This window comes from Myodes glareolus, chromosome X (genome assembly GCF_982192425.1).
Source record: "Myodes glareolus chromosome X, mMyoGla1.1, whole genome shotgun sequence".
Taxonomy (NCBI): domain Eukaryota; kingdom Metazoa; phylum Chordata; class Mammalia; order Rodentia; family Cricetidae; genus Myodes; species Myodes glareolus.
This window is the reverse complement of record NC_142053.1, coordinates 101739073-101762512: the sequence shown is the minus strand read 5'-3', so window position 1 is coordinate 101762512 and position 23440 is coordinate 101739073. Positions and strand designations below refer to the sequence as shown.

General features: G+C 38.5%; 1 pseudogene; it reads right to left on the bottom strand.

Annotated features, from left to right (window-relative positions):
* Window positions 1-23440, bottom strand: part of LOC146889104 (uncharacterized) — an 87151-nt pseudogene that overhangs the window by 48378 nt on the left and 15333 nt on the right.

Here is a 23440-nt window from a genome sequence, read left to right as displayed (position 1 = left end):
AATATGGGATCAGGGAAGAATATATTTCAACTAAGGGAGTCATTTTAGGGTTTACAGGAGACTTGATTATATATGGGATCCCAGGTCCAAGGAGAGATCCCCCAGATTGTTCTCTGGACAGAGGAGAGGGTGCCTGAATGGGCCGTGGCCCATAACCATACTGATGTATATTTTGCTTATCACCATAGATCCTTCATCTGGCGAAGGACGGCGATACAGACGGAGACCCACATTGGAGCACCGGACTGAGCCCCCCAAGGTCCAAATGAGGAGCAGAAGGAGGACAAACATGAAAAACGAAATCAGGACTGCGAGGGATGCTATCACCCACTGATACAAGGGAACGGATCTAATGAGAGTTTACCAAGGCCAGTTGGACTGGGACTGAACGAGGACGTGATCTAACCAGATTCTCGGAATTTGGCCGGATTCTCTGAATGTGGCTGGCCCGAAGTCTTTCTGAAAAGCCATTGACTATGATACTGGGACCTGTTTCCTCTGCATATACTGGATTTTGGGGATCCAGTCTGTTTGGATACTCACCTTCCTGGACCTGGAGGGAGGGGGGAGGAACTTGAACTTCCCACAGGGCAGGAAACCCTGACTGCCCTAAGTGATGAAGAGGGAGGAGGAGAGGGAGTGGGGGGAGTGGGAGGGTGTTCGGAAGAGGGGCGGAAATGGAAACTTTTATAATTTAATAAAATTTACTTTAAAAAAAATAAAAAATAAAAAACCCAGATAGTTAAAATATTACTGCACAATAAAGTAACTTCTAGAGGAATCACCATAGCTGATTTCAAACTGTATCACAGAGAAATAGTAATAAAATCTACATATTATTGGCATAAAAACAGACAGGTTGATCAATGCAACCAAATTGAAGACACAAATGTTCCTATAGGCACCTGATTTTGATAAACAAACCAGAAATACACAATGGAAAAAAGAAAGTATCTCCAATAAATGGTTCTACTCTAACTGATAATTGTATGTAGAAGTACGCAAATAGATCCATTATTTCTCACCCTGCACAAAACTTAAGTCCAAGTGGATAAAAGACCTCAACTTAAATCTTGAAACACTGAACCTGATAGAAGAGAAGGTAGTGATTAGCCATCAGTGCATTAGCACAGGAGAAAATTTCTTGAACATAACACCAGTTGTGCAAGCATTAAATCAGCAACTAATAAAGGGAACTTCATGAAACTGAAAAGCTTATGTAATGCAAAAGACACTCTAAATATGACAAAATGGCAGCCTATGAGTGGAAAAAGACATTCACCTACCTCACATTTGACAGAGGGCTGATTTCCAAATTATACAAATGACTCAAGAAGCTCAATATCACCAAACAAAACGCTAAAATTTTTTAAATGGGGTACATATGTGAATAGAGAATTCTCAACATAAGAATCCAAAAACTCATAAACAATTAAAGAAGTTTTCACCATCCTCAGCTATCAGTGAAATGTAAATCAATAAAAGAAACCTCAGAGATTCCACATTACACCAATAAGAATGATTAAGATAAAAATAAAAACAAAAACACACAACGGTCATCTCATGCTGGAAAGGATGTTGAGCAAAGGGAACACTCCTCCATTGCTGGTGAGAGTACAAATTTGTACAGCCACTTTGGAAATCAATATGTGGATTTCTCAGAAAACTCAGAGGCCACCTACCTCAAGACCCAGCTATATCACTCCTAGCCATTTACCCAAAGGATGATCTTACATACCACAATGAGACTCACTAAAAGCTATGTTCACAGAAGCTTTTTTTTTGTAATAGAAGCTTGAAGCAAACTAGATACCCATTAACCTAAGAATGGATAAAGAAAATGTGGTTCATTTACACAACAGAGTAACACTCATCTGTTAAAAACAATGACATCATGAAATTTGCTGGGAAACGGACAGATCAAGAAAAGAATATGATGAGTTTGGTAATACAGACTTTGAAATAGAAGTATTGTGTGTACTCATTTATGGGTGGATATTAACTGTGGAGTAAACAATAGCTATTTTATAGTCCATAGACCCAAATAAACTAAGTAAGAAGGTAAGTTCAAGGGTGTGCACATGGATCTTACTGTGATTGGAGAAATAGAATAGACATCACAGGTAAATGGGGAGAGGGGTCTACATGTGGGAGTGGGCATGGAAACAAGAGGAATCAGATAGGAGAGAAGATGGAGGTAGAGAGTACTGAACTGGGTTCAGGAGCATCTTTGGGATGAGCTAGAAGCCTAGTGAAATGGAAACTCCCAACAATGTATGAGGGTGACCCTGGATTAGCAATGGGGTATACAGAGTCTGAATTACCCATATTCTATAACTAGGCAGGACTTCCAATTGGGAGGTTGGTACCCCAACCCAGCCACAAAACCTTAGATCTACAATTTACCCTGCCTACAAAAATAAACTGCAACAAAGTTTGAGCAGAAATTATGGGAGTGTCAAACCAATAACTGATACAACCTGAGACTCACACCATGAGAGGGAACCCACTCCAACACTGCCTGGAGGGCCAGGACTCAGAGGTTAGATAGACCAGAGACCAAGGAGAGAATACAACATTAATGACAAAAAGAAACCAGTGAAATGATCCCTAATGGTATTTTGTTATACTTGTAGAGCATTGCTCCCTAATTGCTATCAGAAAGGCTTCATCAAGCAACTGTGGAAACAGATGCAGAGACCCTTAGCCAAACATTAGGCAGACCTTGGAGAATCCTGCAGAAGAGGGGAAGGCAGCACTATGGGAGAAAGAGTAGCCAAGGATATAACAAGAAAAACCACAGAATCAACTAATTTGTGTTCATAGTGGTTCACAGAGAGTGAACATTCAGTGAAAGAACTTACATGGCACTGACCTAGGTCATATGTGTATATGCTATAGTTGTATAGCTTGGTCTTCTTATGGGACTGCTAGCAGTGGGAACAGGGGCTTTCTCTGAGTCTATTCTCTGCTCTTGACACACTTTCCTCCTACTGGGTTTCCTTATCCAGTCTTAATAGGAGATGAGGTACCTATTCTTAATGCAACTTGATGTGCCATGGATGGCTCATATAGATGGAAGGCCTGCAAATTTATAAAGAGAAAGGTTAAGCTGATGGGAGTGGGGAAGAGGGAAAGTTGGGGAGGACTGTAAGAGAGTAGGGAGAGAGGGAAATGGTGATTGGTCTGGAAAATTAATTAATTAATTAAGAAATAAATATTTTATGGTGATCTGGAGCTGCACTCATGTGTAATTAAGAAGTGACTAGCACCACAGAAGTGAAACTATTGCTTAAATTGGATAACTGATGCTGGTCAGCTGAAGATAAGAAAATAGTAGCAATTACAAAGACACCAACATCATTAATTTAAAATCTTCTGGAAAGTGTTTCCTCAGGATCAGCACACAGAAGCTGTGTTAAAGACAGTTAAGGTTCCATGCATTGAGCAGCAAAACTTGTCAAATGCAAGTCCTACATGGTGCTTGTTATACAGGCATGAAGGTGTCGTGAAGAACAGATGAGATTTGACACTGTGAAAAGCAAGGAGAAACTATTGCTGAAGATGCAGCCTCAGTGAGAGTTGAACTCTCAGGAATGAAGGGGTCATGGAGAGAAGCTGAGGTCTATCAGTGTAAAGAATGGCCTTAAGAGGCATTTGGTAAAAGTGCAACCCAGTTGCAGCAGGAAACCCCAGAATTTTGGGTATGTCAGAACCATGAAATTTTCACCGTTTAGAGCAGCAGCAATGAGGTAGAGCTGGCCTGAGCCTATGGGACAAATTCTGCATCTTTTAAAAGCCCTTTGGAATAGCTCAAATGGTCTTAGGTGAATCCTAAATGTACTGAGATGTAAACTGTTTCTGTGTGGTTTTGCTTTGATATGATTATGAAATAAAATTTATTTTTATTTTTAGGAGAGCCCACAGTTGAAAGACTTTGAATATTTAAGGAGGTTTTAGAGTTTTACCAAGATGTTAGATTTTTTTTAAGAGGCTGATATTTGAAAGTATTCCAATTTATAAAGAAAGATTAACAATCACTGGTCATTAATATCTCTTACTATCAACAGTCTCAATTCTTTTATCAAAAAGACACAGGCTAACAGAATGGATACAGAAACAGTATCCATCCTTCTGTTGAATACGAGAAACACACTTCAACTTCAAAAGACAGATATTACCTCAGAGTAATGGGTTGGAAAAAATTTTCCAACTAAATGGACTTAAGAAACAAGATGGTGAAGCTGATCTAATCTAAAAAATAGACTTCTAATTATATTAATCAAATGAGATGAAGAAGGACTTATCATATTTGTAACAGGTAAAATCCATCTAGATGAAGTCTTAATACTGAACATCTCTACCCCAAATACAAGGGTACCCACATTTATAAAAGAAGCATTACTAAAGCACAAATCATATATCAAACCACACACACTAATAGTAGGAGATTCAACACCCCACTCTCACAACTGGACCAGATAGCCAGACAGAAACTTAACAGAGAAATAAAGAAACTAACAAGTTATGATTCAAATAGGTCTAACAGACATCTGTAGAACATTCTACCCAAACACAAAAGTATATACCATCTTTTCAGCAGCTCATGGAACCTTCTGAAAAATTGACCACATATTCAGTAACAAAGCAAATATCAACAGATTTTTCAAAAAATGAAATAATCCCCTGTATTGTGTCAAATCACCATTGCCTAAAGTTAGAATTCAATAACATGAATTGGAGAATGCCCCAAATCTAATGAAAATTTAACAATGATCAACTGAATCAGCCCTGGGTCAAGGAATGAATAAAGAAGGAAATTCAAGACGTTCTAGAATACAATGAAAATGAATACACATTCTAAACTTATGGAATACTTTGAAAGCAGTGTTAAGAGGAAAGTTCATAGCACTAAGTGCCTATATAAAGAACTTAGAGAAATCTTTCACTAGTGACTTAACAACACACATAAAATTTCTAGATCAAAAGGAAGAAAACAAACCCAGGAGGAGTAGGTGCCAGGAAATAATCAAACTTGTGGCTGAAATCAATAAAGTAGAAACAGAAAAAGCAATCACTGTGGTTCTTTGAAGAAACCAACAAGATAGACAAACCCTTATCCAAACTAACCAAAAGGCAGAGAGGGAATATGAGAATTAACAAAATCAGAAATGAGAAAGGAGACAAAACAACAGACACTGAGGAAGTTCAGATAATCATCAAGTCATACTTTAAAAGCCTGTACTCCACAAAATTGGAAAATTTAAAGGACAATTTGCTGTATAGTCACCACATACCAAAATTAAAATTAAATCAATAGCAGATAAATGATTTAAATAGACCTATAACCCCTAAGTAAATAGAAACGGTCTTCTATAGTCTCCCAACCAAAGAAAACCCAGTACCAGATGGCTTCAGTGTAGAATTCTTACAGAAGACTAATACTAATACTCCTCAAATTGTTCCACACAACAAAAACAGAAATGACATTGCCAAACTCTTTTTACAATATGATAATTACCCTGGTACCAAAACCACACAGAGTTACAACCAAAAAAAGAGAATTACAGGTCAATTTCCCTCAAGAACATTAGTGCAAAAAACACTCAATAAAATGCTGGCAAACTGAATCTAAGAACAGATCATAAACATTATCAACCATGGTCAAATAGGTTTCATCTTTGAGATGCAGGGATTGTTCAACATATGAAAATCTGTCAATATAATCCACCATATAAACAAACTGAAAGAAAAAAATACACATAATCATCTCATTAGATGTGGGAAAGGCCTTTGACAAAAGAAGACCCCTTCATGATAAAGGTCTTGGAGAAATCAGGGATACAAGGAACATACAAAACATAATAGAGTTAATATACAGCAAGCCAACTTTCAACAGCAAAGTAGAAGGAGAGAAATTTAAAACATTTCCATTAAAATCAGGAACAAGATAAGGATGCCCACTCTCTCTGTATCTATTCAACATAGAACTTGAAGTTCAAGCTAGAGCAATAAGACAACAAAAGGAAATCAAGGAAATAAAAATTGGACAGGAAGGAATCAAACTTTCACTGTTTGCAGATGTTATGATAGTATACATAAGCGATTCCAAAATTTTTACCAGGGAACTCCTATAGATGATAAACAGCTTAAGTAATGTAGCAGGATACAAAATTAACTCAAATAATCAGCAGCCTTCTTATATACAGATGATAAACAGGGTAAGAAAGAAATCAGAGAATCATCACCCTATACCATAGCCATAAACAACATAAAATATCCTGGGTTAACTCTAACAAAACAAGTAAAAGACATTTATGATGAGACCTTTAAGAAAAAACCTGAAGAAGACACCAGAAAGTGGAAAAATCTCCCATGCTTTTGGATAGGTGGGATAAAGATAGTAAAAATAGCAATCTAACCAAAATAAATCTGTTGATTCAGTGCAATCCCCATCGAAATTCTAGCACAATTCTTCACAGACATTGAAAAAGCAATACTCAACTCCATATGAAAAAGCAAAAAAATCCAAGATATCCAAAACAGTCCTATACAAGAAAGGCATTTCTGGGGACATCGCCATCCCTATTTAGAGAGCTATAACAATTAAAACAGCTTGGTATTGGCACAAAATAGACAGGTAAATCAATGGAATAGAATAAAAGACCCCGAAACTAATCCGCACACGTATGAAAACCTGATTTTTTTTTTTTTTAGGAAAGAAGCTAAAGTTAGACAATGGAATAAACAGAACATCTTCAACAAATGTTGCTAACATAACTGGATATCTACATGTAGTAGAATGCAAATAGATCCATATATCCACATGTTAAAAGCTCAAGTCCAAATCGATCAAAGACTTCAACATAAATCCCATCACACTTAACCTCATAGAAGGGAAAGTGAGAAGCAGCCTTGAATTCATTGGCACAGAAGACTACTTCCTAAATACACAAAATCAATACCACAGACACTGAGATGAACAATTAGCAGATGGGACCTCATGTAACTGAAAAGCTTCTGTAAGGCAAAGGACACACTCAACAAGACAAAACTAAAACCTAGAGAATGGAAAAAAATATCTTCACTAACTCCACATTGGATAGAGTACTGATCTCCAAAATATGCAAAGAACTCATGAAACTAGATATCAAAACACCAAATAATCCAACTAAATGGAGTAGAGATCTAAACAGAGAATTCTCAACAGAGGAATCTTTAATAGTTGAAAGCCACTTAAGGCACTGCTCAGTTTCTTTAGCCATCAGAGAAATGCAAATCAAAATGACTCTGAGATACTACCTTACACCAATCAGAATGTCTAAGATTAATGACATCTTATTCTGGAAAGGATGCAGAGAAAGAAGAACTCCCCTCCATTGCTTGTGTGAGTGCAAACTTATACAGCCACTTTGTAAATCAGTATGTCAGTATTTCAAAAAATTGGGAATCAATCTACATGAAACCCAACAATACCATTCTTGGGAATACACACAAAGGATGTTGACCCATACCACAGGACACTTGCTTTACTATGCCCGTAGCAACATTGTTTGTAATAGCCAGAACCTGGAAACCATCAAGATGCCCCTAAACTGAAGAATAAATAAAGAAAATGTGGTATATTTACACAATGGAGTAGTACTCAGTGGTAAAAAAAAAATGACATTTTGAAATTTGAAGGCAAATAGATGGAATTAGAAAAAAATCCTCGGTGACATTACCCACACACAGAAATACAAACACAATATGTATTCACTCATAAGTGGATATTAGACATAAAGCAAAGGATAAGCAGCCTACAGTTCACAATTCCAGAGAAGACAGGAAAAAAGGAAAATTCTAAGACAAACATACATGGATCACCCTGGGACGAGAAAGTAGACAAGATCTCCTAAGTAAATTGGCAGCATTGCGGGAGATTCAGAGGGGGTAGGGAGAGGAGAAAAAGATCAGGGAGGAGAACATGAGGAATCAAGAAGATCGAGTTGCATAAGGTACAGAGAAGGAGAACAAGAAAAGCAATACCTTGAAAGATGGAGTCATTGTGGTGAAGGTTATTGAGAAACCAAGCACTAAGGAAACTCCCAAAAATCCACAAGGATGAACCCAGCTAAGAATCTAAGCAATAGTTGAGACGGCACCTAAACTGACTTTCCCCTGTAATCAGATTGATGACTACCTTAGTTGTCATCACAGAACCTTCATCCAGTACCTGGATCCTGACAATAGCACTGTCTGTAATCTTGGGAACAGTCAAAAACTGTTGGCTGGGCCTTGACAAGGAAATGACTGAGTAAGTTGGACTAGAATTTCTGGTAGAATGTGAAATAAAACTAGAAACAGAACTAGAAATGCTACTATTACTAGAATGAACTCTTCTACTATTTTGACTTGAAGATGAGTCACAAGCTTCTAAATCAATCTCAATGCAATTATGTTCAACTTCAAAATTTTCTGAATTTGTCCTGATGTTCCATAAGATGCTACAGCTATTGCAAAATTTAAACTAGTATTTGAAGTTGAGACACCGAAATTATTTCAGAATTCTGCATACTTGTTTAATTAGAAAATGAACAGATGTTTGCATATTCTTCTTTATTAATTTCCACAATGATAAAGTTATTTGGTGAAACAGATGTAGCCTGACCTCAATGAGCAGCGTTGTCTGTGTGCTCTCTTATTGGAGAAGATGTGAAAGAATAATTTCTTTGCAACTCAGATATGACCAAATTATCTATCAATGGAAAAACTGGTAGAAAAATAGAAAAAGGCTCATGCAAGCTAAGATGAGAAAAAGTTTCAGGTGCTACACAATGATTTTTCTTTAAAGTAGAATTCAGAATAAGTTGAGGTAGCCTACATTCAGTTATTTCTCCAACCATCAGAACTTCTGGACTCTCACTTTGGACATTTCTTTTATCTCTACTAAATGGGTCTTTTTTTTGAAATTTCAGTTGTATCTTCTTCTGGTGTAAAGATAAGTACACATGTTGCCTCAGTTTGTTGATGGTGTACTTGCTTCTGGTTGTTTCTATTACTGTCATGATAGCTGAGTCCTGAAAGTAATACATGGTCATTTTGTGGACTGGAGTTCTCATTATTAATGGTAGATCTCATCTCTCCACTGGTATCACCATTGTTTGTATTACTCTGACTTTTTTTTCCAAAACCCACATTCCAGTGTCTCCATTTTTGTCCTATTTTCAGAGTATTGAAGTGGGGTAAGTTGATCTCTCACAGAATCACCACTAGGCACATTGTCTAAAGTCTTTACTCCATCTGCAAACATAAAGTGCAAGTTAATTAGAAAGGAACTGTCAAAATTAGAACAAATGCTGCTTTGATACTGTTTCAAAAACAGAAAATAAACACCTAAATATTCAAATATTTTATTGTGAATTTGATTCATCATCACATGGAGTCAATACTTTTGCAAAATATAAAAATCCAAATTTACAAGTAAAGGCAAGAGGATTTCAAAGCTGCCTTTGAAATAACTTAGCTTATTTCAGACAAATTTATGTAAATTTAAAGGTTATCAGAGAGTACTTCTTTTCAATGTTTCAGAATCTTATATATCACCATGGAGAAGAATCTAATCAAGATATTAATACAATCCCCCAAAAGTTCGAAGCTTTAAAAAGTGTTTTTTAAAAAGTTTACTTATGTTATGTGCATGTTTATTTGTCTGTGTGAATGTATGCCTTGTGTGTGCAGATGCCTTTTCGAGGTACCAATAATCAGATCCCATGGATCTACAGTCATAAGCAAAATGAAGATTATAAATTGAATGCACTTCCTTTGGAAAAAACACAATGTGATCTTCCTGCTTAGCAATCTATGCAAACTCAAATAAAAGTTCTACTCAAGATAAAATACAAATATCAAAGTTAAAATTTACTTGTCTATTAAAATTTATTAGTCTATAGCTTTATTTCTAGGATCATGGGTAACATGCTTTCATTGGAAATATAAGAAACCATCTTACGAAAAAAAACATTATAGTTGGCACTTATTACATAGCAATAATCATACTGAACCCAGAGGGAGAAACGATAATTCTTAGTTTTGAGTATGGTTTTAAAGTAAAGCACCGCCTGGCCAGCAAGGGGCACTGATCCTCTAGCAGAAGATTCATCAGAGGGGTGAGTTTGCTCCTGACCCACAGAAGAAGCCTGGCAAGGAAGAGCTCAGACATTCCCCGACCCACTTGACTCCCTGGTCACTCTGCAGGGGCTAAGCCCTCTTGCCTCCTGTCCCATCCCACCTTTCACCCAGGAAACCCTTCCTTTATTCCTCCCTTCCTCCTCGGGGCCATAAAATCCCCCAGCTCAGCCAGCTTGCACTCATGGACTGGGCTGGAAGTGCAACCCGGTAGAAGGGAGTGCCTGTGTTTCAATAGCCTGCAGGTGGAAAGGTAGGCCCTGTGTCAGCTCAGCTAGATTCCTGGCCAGCAAGGGGTACTGATCCTCTAGCAGAAGATTCATCAGAGGGGGGAACCTGACCCAGTACCAGAAGATCCATTAGAGAACAATTGAAAGAAGAGATGGGCAGATGCCAAGGCAGGAATTCCTCCAACAATCTGAAAAACAACATGAAAACACCAGATCCCAGCAACCCTACAACAGAGGGACTTGAACACCCTAATCAAGAAGTGGAAAACAGTGTCATTATGAAAGCAATAGAGTCCCTTAAACAGGATATTAATAACTCCCTTAAAGAATTGGATGAGAAGTATAACAAAAAGTTTGAAGAAATGAGTAAATCTGTAAATGATACACTGGGAAACCTATAAAAACAATCAAACCGGTAATGAAAACAGTTCAAGAATTGAAAACTGAAATGGAGGCAATGAAGAAAACACAAACCAAGGACCGACTGGATATGGAAAATCAAGGTAAACGAACAGAGGCTACATAATCAAGCATAACCAATAGAAAACAAGAGATAGAAGAACGAATCTCTGATTCTGAAGATGCCATAGAGAAAATAAACGATCAGATCAAAGAAAACAGCAAATCCAACAAAGTCTCATCACAAAACATTCAAGAAATCCGGGACATAATAAAAACCTAACCTAAGAACAATAGGAGTAGAAGAAGGAGAAGAATTGCAGATCAAAGGCCCAGAAAATATATTCAACAAAATTATAGAAGAAAACATTCCCAAACTAAAGAACAATATCCCTATGAAGGTTCAAGAAGCATACAGAACACTGAATAGACTGGATAAAAAAAAATCATCCCCTTGCCATATAATAATCAAAACACAAAACGTACAGATTAAAGATAGAATATTAAGAGCTGTTAAGGAAAACGGTCAAGTAACTTATAAAGGTAAACCTATCAGACATACACCGGACTTCTCTATGGAAACCATGAAAGCCAGAAGGTCCTGGATAGAGGTACAGCAGAAACTAAGAGACCTTTGATACAAAGCCCAGACTACTATACCCAGCCAAGCTATCATTCACTATCAATGGAGAAAACAAAATATTCCAGGATAAAAACAAATTTAAACAATACGTAGCCACAAATCCAGCCTTACAGAAAGTAATAGAAGGAAAATCACAACCCAAGGAATCCAACACTGTCAACACTGCCTACAATAACTCAGACATCTAGCGACCCTTCACAACCACAACTCAAAGAAGGAAAACACACAACCTCTACTACACAAAAAAATTAATTAATTAATTAATTAATTAACCAGAGTCAACAACCACTGGTCATTAATATCACTTAATATTAATGGACTCAACTCACCTATAAAAAGGTATAGACTAAAAGATTGGATACGAAAACAGGATCCAACATTCTGCTGTTTACAAGAAACACACTTTAACCACAAAGACAGACACCTACTCAGGGTAAAGGGTTGGGAAAAGGTTTTTCAAACAAACGGACCAAAGAAACAAGCGGGTGCGGCCATTCGAATTTCCAACAAAATTGACTTCAAACTAAAATCAATCAGAAGAGACGGAGATGGACATTTTATACTCATAACAGGAACAATTCATAAGGAGGAAGTATCAATCCATAACATCCATGTCCCTAATATAAAAGCACCCACTTATGTAAAAGAAAAACTTCTAGAATTCAAGGCAGTCATCAAACCACACACACTAATAGTAGGAGACTTCAACACACCTCTCTCACCAATGGACAGGTCAATCAGACAGAAACCTAACAGAGAAATAAGAGAATTAATAGAGGTAATGAATCAAATGGACTTAACAGATATCTATAGAACATTTCATCCAGATAAAAAAGAATATGCCTTCTTCTTTGCAGCTCAATGAACCTTCTCGAAAATTGACAACATACTCGGTAACAAAGCAAACTTCCACAGATACAAAAAAATATTAGTAACCACCTGTGTCTTGTCAGATCACAATGGAATAAAGTTAGAATTCAACAAAAATTCTAACCGCAGAAAGCCTATAAACTCATGGAAGCTGAATAGTCAACTACTGAATAACCCCTGGGTCAAGGAAGAAATAAAGAAAGAAATTAAAGTCTTCCTTGAATTTAATGAAAATAAAGACACAACATACTCAAAACTATGGGACGCAATGAAAGCAATGCTAAGAGAAAAGTTCATAGCACTAAGGGGCCAATTAAAGAAAACAAAGAAAGCACACATTGGAAACTTAAAAGCATACCTGAAAGTTCTGGAAAAAAAAGAAGCAGACTCACCTAGGAGGAGTAAAAGAATGGAAATAATCAAACTGAGGGCTGAAATCAACAAGACAGAAACACAGAAAACAATCCAACGAATCAATGAAAAAAAAAAGCTGGTTCTTGGAGAAAATCAACAAGATTGACAAACTCCTAGACAAACTAATCAAATGGCAGAGAGAGAACATGCAAATTAATGAGATCAGAAATGAAAAGGGGGACATAACCACAGACACAGAGGAAATTCAGAGAATCATTAGATCTTACTACAAAAGCCTATATGCCCAAAAGTTGGAAAATGTACAAGAAATGAACTTGTTTTTAGATAAGTACCATTTACCAAAGCTAAATCAAGACCAGGTGAAAAATCTAAATAGATCTGTTAGTAGCGAAGAAATAAAAGTTGTTTTCAAAAACCTCCCTACCGAAAAAAAGCCCAGGACCAGATGGTTTCAATAGAGAATTCTACCAGAACTTTCAAGAAGAGCTAATACCTACACTCCTTAATGTATTTCACAATATAGAAACAGGAGAGTCATTGCCAAACTCTTTTTATGAAGCTACAGTTACCCTGAAACCAAAACCACACAAAGACACAACCAAGAAAGAGAATTACAGGCCAATCTCACTCATGAACATCGACGAAAAAATCCCCAACAAAATACTGGCAAACCGAATCCAAGAACACATTAGAAAAATTATCCATTATGATCAAGTGGGCTTCATCCCAGAGATGCAGGGCTGGTTCAACATACGCAAATCTACCAATGTAATCCATCATATAAATAAACTTAAAGAAAAAAACCATATGATCATCTCACAAGATGCTGAAAAAGCATTTGACAAAATTCAACACCCCTTTATGATAAAGGTGTTGGAGAGATTGGGGATCCAAGGATCTTACCTAAATATAATAAAAGCTATTTACAACAAGCCGACAGCTAACATCAAATTGAATGGAGAGAAACTCAAAGCCATTCCACTAAAATCAAGACCATGACAAGGCTGTCCACTCTCACCATACCTCTTCAATATAGTGCTTGAAGTTCTAGCAATAGCAATAAGACAACATAAGAGGACCAAGGAAATTCGAATTGGAAAGGAAGAAGTTAAACTCTCATTATTTGCAGATGATATGATGATGTACATATGTGACCCCAAAAACCCTACTAAAGAACTCCTACAACTGATAAACACCTTTAGTAATGTGGCAGGGTACAAGATCAACCCCCCAAAATCAGTTGTCTTCCAATATCCAAAGGATAAAGAAGCAGGGAGGGAAATCAGAGAAACTTCACCTTTCACAATAGCCATAAATAGCATAAAATATCTCAGGATAACTCTAATCAGTGAAGTGAATGACCTATTTGACAAGAACTTTAAGTCTTTGAAGAAAGACATTGAGGAGGATACCAGAAAATGGAAAGATCTCCCTTGCTCTTGGATTGGAAGAATCAACATAGTAAAAATGGCAATTCTACCAAAAACAATCTATAGATTCAATGCAATCCCCATCAAAATCCCATCAAATTTCTTCACAGCCCTTGAGGGAACAATAATCAACTTTATATGGAAAAACAAAAAACCCAGGATAGCCAAAACAATCTTATATAATAAAGGAACTTCTGGAGGCATTACCATCCCTGAAGTCAAACTCTATTACAGAGCAACAGTATTGAAAACAACTTGGTATTGGCATAAAAATAGAAAAGTCGACCTATGGAATCGAATAGAAGACCCAGATAGTAACCCACAAACCTATGAACACTTGATTTTCGACAAGGGAGCTAAAGGTATACAATGGAATAGGGATAGATCTTTAACAAATGGTGCTGGCATAGCTGGATGTCAACCTGTAGAAGAATGAAAGTAGATCCATATCTATCACCATGCACAAAACTCAAGTCCAAATGGATTAAAGACATCAACATTAATCTGACCACTTTGAACCTGATAGAAGAGAAATTGGGAAGTAGTCTACAAGACATAGGCACAGGAGACCACTTCCTAAGTAGAAGCCCAGTAGCACAGACAATAAGAGAATCAATGAATAAATGGAACCTCTTGAAACTGAGAAGCTTCTGTAAAGTAAAGGACACTGTCAGTAAGACAAAAAGGCTACCTTTCGACTGGGAGAAGATCTTCACCAACCCCTCATCACACAAAGGTCTGATCTCCAAAATATATAAAGAACTCAAAAAACTAGACACTAAAACTCTAATTAACCCAATTAAAAAATGGGGTACGCTTCGGGCCGTGGCAGGGTCCCGGCAAGGAGGAGCTTGGGCGTTCCCCGACCCCATAGACGCCCAGGTCGCCCTGCAGTGCTGGCTACCCCCTCCCACCTGCCATCCCAGCTCCCATCCAGCAGGGGCCCTGACTTCTAGCAGAGGACCATCGGTGGGGTGAGTTTGCTTCGGGCCATGGCAGGGTCCCGGTGAGGAGGAGCTTGGGTGTTCCCCAACCCCACAGTCGCCTAGGTCGCCCTGCAGTGCTGGCTACCCCCTCCCGCCTGCCATCCCAGCTCCCATCCAGGTACGAATTCCTATATTTCTCCCTCCCCCCTGGGGCCATAAAATTTTCCCCAGCTCAGCTGCCTTGCAAGCTGAGCCTGCATTGTAAGCACATCCTGGAAAGTGGGAGTGCCTGAGCTTCAATAGCCTGCCTGAGGAAAGGTGGGCATTCTGTCAGTGAAGTCCCTGCCCAAGAAGGGAACCTGACCCGGTAACAGAAGTTCCAATAGAGAACATTTGAAGTAAGAGATGGGCAGACGCCAAGGCAAGACCTCATACAACAATCTGAAAAACAACATGAAAACACCAGATCCCAAGGACCCTACAACAGAAGGACTTGAACACCTTAACCCAGAAGAAGCAGAAAAAAGGGCCATTATGAAAACAATAGAGTTCCTTAAGCAGGATATGAATAACTCCCTTAAAGAATTGGATGAGAAATATAACAAAAAGTTTGAAGAAATGAGTATAGAAATAGATGAGAAATATAACAAAAAGTTTGAAGAAATAAATAAATCCGTGAATGAGACCCTGAGAAACCAAGAAAAAACAATCAAACAAGTAAAGGAAACAGTGCAAGAATTGAAAACAGAAATGGAGGCAATGAAGAAAACACAAACCGAGAACCAGCTGGATATGGAAAACCTAGGTAAACGAACGGAAACTACAGAATCAAGCATAACCAATAGAATACAAGAGATAGAAGAACGAATCTCAGAATCTGAAGATACCATAGAGAAAATAAATGCTCTGGTCAAAGAAAACGGCAAATCCAACAAATTCTCTTCACAAAACATTCAGGAAATCTGAGACACAATAAAAAAACTGAATCTAAGAATAATAGGGATTGAAGAAGGAGAAGAACTGCAGATCAAAGGCCCAGAAAATATATTCAACAAAATTATAGAAGAAAACTTTCCCAACCTAAAGAACGATATTCCTATGAAGGTTCAAGAAGCATACAGAACACCGAATAGACTGGATCAGAAAAAAACATCCCCTCACCATATAATAATCAAAAAACAAAACACACATATTAAAGAAAAAAATTTAAGAGCTGCAAAGGAAAAAGGTCAAGTAACTTATAAAGGTAAACCTATCAGGCTTACACAGGATTTCTCTATGGAAGCCATGAAAGCCAGAAGATCCTGGATAGAGGTACTACAGAAGCTAAGAGACCATGGATTCAAACCCAGACTACTATACCCAGCCAAGCTATTGTTCACTATCAACGGAGAAAACAAAATATGCCAGGATAAAAACAAATTTAAACAATACGTAGCTACTAATCCAGCCTTACAGAGAGTATTAGAAGGAAAATCACTACCGAAGGAATCCAACATTCCCAACACGGCCTACAATAACTCGAACATCTAGCGACCATTCACAAGCACAAATCAAAGAAGAAAAACACATACACTCTACTACCTAAAAAAAAAAAATGACCGGAGTCAACAACCACTGGTCATTAATATCACTTAATATCAATGGACTCAATTCACCTATAAAGAGGCACAGACTTAGAGATTGGATACGAAAACAGGATCCAACATTCTGCTGTCTACAAGAAACACACCTCAACCACAAAGACAGACACCTACTCAGAGTAAGGGTTTGGGAAAAGGTTTTCCAAGCAAATGGACCTAAGAAACAAGCAGGTGTGCCCATTCTAATATCTAACAAAATCGACTTCAAACTAAAATCAATCAGAAGAAATGGAGATGGACATTTCATACTCATAACTGGAACAATTCATTAGGAGGAAGTCTCAATTCTGAATATCTATGCTCCTAATATAAAGGCACCCACATATGTAAAAGAAACTCTTCTAGAACTCAAGGCAGTCATCAAACCACACACGTTAATAGTAGGAGACTTCAACACTCCTCTCTCACCAATGGACAGGTCAATCAGACAGAAACCAAACAGAGAATTGAGAGATTTATTGGAGGTATTGAATCAAATGGACTTAACAGACATCTATAGAACACTCCACCCAAATAGGAAAGAATATACCTTTTTCTCTGCAGCACATGGAACCTTCTCGAAAATTGACCACATACTCGGTAACAAAGCAAACTTCCACAGATACAAAAAAAATATTAGTAACTACCTGTGTCTTGTCAGATTACCATGGACTAAAATGAGAATTCAACAACAATGTTTCCCCCAGGAAGCCAACAAACTCATGGAAGCTGAACAGTCAACTACTAAATCACCCCTGGGTTAAGGAAGAAATAAAGAAAGAAATTAAACTCTTCCTTGAATTTATTGAAAACAAAGACACAACATACTCAAACCTATGGGACACTATGAAAGCAGTGCTAAGAGGAAAGTTCATAGCACTAAGTGCCCAATTAAAGAAAAGGGAGAAAGCACACATTGGAGACTTAACAGCACACTTGAAAGATTTAGAAAAAAAAGAAGCTGATTCACCCAGGAGGTCTAGAAGACTGGAAATAATCAAACTGAGGGCTGAAATCAACAAAATAGAAACAGAGAAAACAATCTAAAGAATCAATGAATCAAAAAGCTGGTTCTTGGAGAAAATCAACAAGATTGACAAACCCCTATCCAAATTAATCAAACAGCAGAGAGAGAACATGCAAATTAATAAGATCAGAAACGAAAAGGGGGACATAACCACAGACACAGAGGAAATTCAGAGAATCATTAGATCTTACTATGAAAGCTTATATGCCACAAAGTTGGAAAATGTAAAAGAAATGGACATTTTTTTAGATAAGTACCATATACCAAAGTTGAACCAAGAACAGGTGAACAATCTAAATAGACCTGTTAGTCGCGAAGAATTTGAAGCTGTTATCAAAAATCTCCCTACCAAAAAAAGCCCAGGACCAGATGGTTTCAATGCAGAATTCTACCAGAACTTCCAGGAAGAGCTAATACCTATACCCCTTAACGTATTCCACAGAGTAGAAACAGAAGAGTCATTGTCTAACTCCTTTTATGAAGCTACAGTTACCCTAATACCAAAACCACACAAAGACACAACCAAGAAAGAGAATTACAGGCCAATCTCACTCATGAACATCGACGCGAAAATTCTCAATAAAATACTGGCAAACCGAATCCAAGAACACATTAGAAAAATTATCCATTATGATCAAGTCAGCTTCATTCCAGAGATGCAGGGCTGGTTCAACATACGCAAATCTATCAATGTAATCCATCATATAAATAAACTGAAAGAAAAAAACCATATGATCATCTCACAAGATGCTGAAAATGCATTTGACAAAATTCAACACCCATTTATGATAAAGGTGTTGGAGAGACTGGGGATACAAGGATCATACCTAAATATAATAAAAGCAATATACAGCAAGCCGACAGCTAACATCAAACTGAATGGAGAGAAACTCAAAGCCTTTCCACTAAAATCAGGAATGCGACAAGGCTGTCCACTCTCTCCATACCTCTTCAATATAGTGCTTGAAGTTCTAGCAATAGCAATAAGACAACATAAGGAGATCAAGGGGATTCGTATTGGAAAGAATGAAGTTAAACTTTCGTTATTTGCTGACGATATGATAGTTTACATAAGTGACCACAAAAACTCTACCAAAGAACTCCTACAGCTGATAAACACCTTTAGTAACGTGGCAGGATACAAGATCAACTCCAAAAAATCAGTGGCCCTCCTATACACAAAGGATAAAGAAGCAGAGAGGGAAATCAGAGAAACATCACCTTTCATGATAGCCACAAATAGCATAAAATATCTTGGGGTTACTCTAACCAAGGAAGTGAAAGACCTATTTGACAAAAACTTTAAGTCTTTGAAGAAAGAAATTGAGGAGGATACCAGAAAATGGAAAGACCTCCGCTGCTCTTGGATTGGGAGAATCAACATAGGAAAAATGGCAATTCTACCAAAAGCAATCTATAGATTCAATGCAATCCCCATCAAAATCCCATCAAACTTCTTCACAGACCTTGAGAGAACAATAATCAAGTTTATATGGCAAAACAAAAATCCCAGGATAGCCAAAACAATCTTATACAATAAAAGAACTTCTGGAGGCATTACCATCCCTGACTTCAAACTCTATTATAGAGCTACAGCATTGAAAACAGCTTGGTATTGGTATAAGAACTGAGAAGTCGACCTATGGAATTGAATAGAAGACCCAGATATTAACCCACAACCTTATGAACACCTAATTTTCGACAAGGGAGCTAAAGGTATACAATGGAAGTAGGAAAGCATCTTTAAGAAATGGTGCTGGCATAACTGGATGTCAACCTGTAAAAAAATGAAAGTAGATCCATATCTATCACCATGCACAAAAATCAAGTCCAAATGGATTAAAGACATCAACATTAATCCGTCCACTTTGAACCTGATAGAAGAGAAAGTGGGAAGTAGTCTACAAGATATAGGCACAGGAGGCCTCTTCCTAAGTAGGACCCCAGTAGCACAGACAATAAGAGAAACAATGAAAAAATGGGTTCTACTGAAACTGAGAAGCTTCTGTAAAGCAAAGGACACTGTCAGTAGGAAAAAAGGCTGCCTTCTGACTGGGAGAAGATCTTCACCAACCCCTCATCAGACAAAATATACAAACAACTCAAGAAACTAGACACTAAAACTCTAATTAACCCAATTAAAAACTGGGGTACTGAACTTAACAGAGAATTCACAACAGATGAACTTCGAATGGCCAGAAGACACTTAAGGTCATGCTCAACCTCCTTAGCGATCAGGGAAATGCAAATCAAAACCACTTTGAGATACCATCTTACACCTGTCAGAATAGCTAAAGTCAAAAACACCAACGATAGCCTATGCTGGAGAGGATGTGGGGTGAGGGGAACACTCATCCATTGTTGGTGGTAATGCAAACTCGTGCAGCCACTGTGGAAATCAGTGTGGCGGTTTCTCAGGAAACTGGGAGTCAACCTCCCTCAGGATCCAGCAATTCCACTCTTGGGAATATACCCTAGAGATTCCCTAACATACTACAAAAGCATTTGTTCTACTACGTTCATAGCAGCACTATTTGTAATAGCCAGAACCTGGAAACAGCCTAGGTGCCCCTCAATAGAAGAATGGTTAAAAAAGGTGTGGAACATATACACATTAGAGTTTTACTCGGCGGTAAAAAACAAAGACATCTTGAATTTTGCATGCAAATGGATGGAAATAGAAAATGCTTTACTGAGTGAGGTAAGCCAGACCCAAAAAGAGGAAAACGGTATGTATTCACTCATAAGTGGATTCTAACCATAATTAAAGGTCTTTGAGCCTATTATTCGTGATCCTAGAGAAGCTAAATAAGAAGATGAACCTGATGAAGATTATTTAGCTATCCGCCAGGAGGTAGGAAATAGACAAGAGTCCCAGGTAACCTAGGGTGCATGGGGTGTGGGAGGGTTGATGGAAGGGGAGAGGATTAGAGAGAAGGGAGTAGGGGAGGAATGGGGAAAGCTCGGTGGCCTGGGATGGGGGGGCAGGGAGGAAGGATGAATATGGGATCAGGGAAGAATATATTTCAACTAAGGGAGTCATTTTAGGGTTTACAGGAGACTTGATTATATATGGGATCCCCGGTCCAAGCAGTGATCCCCCAGATTGTTCTCTGGACAGAGGAGAGGGTGCCTGAATGGGCCGTGGCCCATAACCATACTGATGTATATTTTGCTTATCACCATAGATCCTTCATCTGGCGAAGGACGGCGATACAGACGGAGACCCACATTGGAGCACCGGACTGAGCCCCCCAAGGTTCAAATGAGGAGCAGAAGGAGGACAAACATGAAAAACGAAATCAGGACTGCGAGGGATGCTATCACCCACTGATACAAGGGAACGGATCTAATGAGAGTTTACCAAGGCCAGTTGGACTGGGACTGAACGAGGACGTGATCTAACCAGATTCTCGGAATTTGGCCGGATTCTCTGAATGTGGCTGGCCCGAAGTCTTTCTGAAAAGCCATTGACTATGATACTGGGACCTGTTTCCTCTGCATATACTGGATTTTGGGGATCCAGTCTGTTTGGATACTCACCTTCCTGGACCTGGAGGGAGGGGGGAGGAACTTGAACTTCCCACAGGGCAGGAAACCCTGACTGCCCTAAGTGATGAAGAGGGAGGAGGAGAGGGAGTGGGGGGAGTGGGAGGGTGTTGGGAAGAGGGGCAGAAATGGAAACTTTTATAATTTAATAAAATTTACTTTCAAAAAAAAATAAAAAAAATAAAAAATGGGGTACTGAACTGAACAGAGAATTCTCAACAGAAGAACTTCGATTGGTCAAAAGACACTTTAGGTCATGGTCAACCTCCTTACTGATCAGGGAAACGCAACTCAAAACAACTTTGAGATACCATGTTACAACTGTCAAAATAGCTAAAATCAAAAACACCAATGATAGCCTATGCTGGAGAGTATGTGGAGAAAGGGAAACACTCATCCATTGTTGGTGGGAATGCAAACTTTTTCAGCCACTGTGGAAATCAGTGTGGCGGTTTCTCAGGAAACTGGGAGTCAACCTCCCTCAGGACCCAGCAATTCCACTCTTGGGAATATACCCAAAAGATACCCTAACATACTACAAAAGCATTTGTTCAACTATGTTCATAGCAGCACTATTTGTAATAGCCAGAACCTGAAAACAACCTAGATGCCCCTCAATAGAAGAATGGTTAAAGATGGTGTGGAACATATACACATTAGTGGTTTACTCAGCGGTAAAAAACAATGACATCTTGAATTTTGTATGCAAATGGATGGAAATAGAAAACGCTTTACTGAGTGAGGTAACCCAGACCCAAAACGAGGAATATGGTATGTACTCACTCATAAATGGATTCTAGACATAATTAAAGCCTTTGAGCCTACAATTTGTGATCCTAGAGAAGCTAAATAAGAAGGTGAACTTGAAGAAAATCATATAGTTATCCTCCTGGATATTGGAAGAAAACAAGATTGCCAGACAAACTTGGGTGCACGGGTGGTGTGGGGTGGAAGTAAGGGGAAATGGTTAGAGAGAAGGGAGAAGGGGAGGATGGGGGATAGCTTGGGGAAATGGGATGGCGGGGAAGGAGGAAGGATGGATATAGGAGCAGGGAAGTATATATCTTAACTAAGGGAGCCATTTTAGGGTTTTTAAGAGACTTGATTATAGAGGGGTTCCCAGGTCCAAGGAGAGGTCCCCAGATTGTTCCCTGGACAGCAGAGGAGAGGGTGCCTGAACTGGCCTTGGCCCATAACCATACTGATGAATACTTTGCATATCACCATAGAACCTTCATCTGGTGATGGATGGAGATAGAGACAGAGACCCACATTGGAACACTGGACTTAACTCCCTAGGTCCAAATGAGAAGCAGGAGGGAGAATGTGAGCAAGGAAGGATCAGAGGGAACCTTCACCCGACTATAGATGGAAATTGAGACAGAGACCCACATTAGAGCACTGAACTGAGCCCCCAAGGTCCAAATGAGGAGCAGAAGGAGGGAGAACATGAACAAGGAAGTCAGGACCGCAAGAGGTGTGTTCACCCACTGATAAAAGGGGACTGATCTAATGAGAGCTCACCAAGGCCAGCTCGACTGGGACTGAATGAGCATGTGATCAAACTGGATTCTCTGAATGTGGCTGACATGGGGCTGTCTGAGAAGCCATTGATAATGGCACTGTAACCTGTTTCATCTGCATGTACTGGCTTTTTGGGATCCCAGTCTGTTTGGATGCTCACCTTCCTAGACCTGGAGGGAGAGGGGAGGAACTTGAACTTCCCATAGGGCAGGAAACCCTGACTGCCCTTAGGACTGGAGAGGGAGGAGGAGAAGGAGTGTGGGGAGTGGGTGGGTATTGGGAGGAGGGGAGGAAGTGGAAAGTTTTATAAATTAATAATAATAAAAAAATTAATTAAAAACCAACTTTTGAAGGCAAAGTAAATGTACTGGGTGGCATTCTTTGTATTTAAAAAGTGATTGGCATCATTCTTTGCCCTGTTACACTGGACAGAATTAACATAACCAGAGATAGCCATTATCACAACCAAATTGTTTTACAGATGTTAACATATGTCTCTGAGGAGAACAGAATTATGCAAAATTCATTTGCTGATAAAAATTTTCTTTTGTTTGACTTCTCAAAAGGTAAAATACACACAAAAATGTTATATCATTTGCAATCAGCAACATAAGAGCATATCAAAATTTCACCAGGATTCTCTCTTACTAACTTAAAACAGTTTACTAGCACTATTGC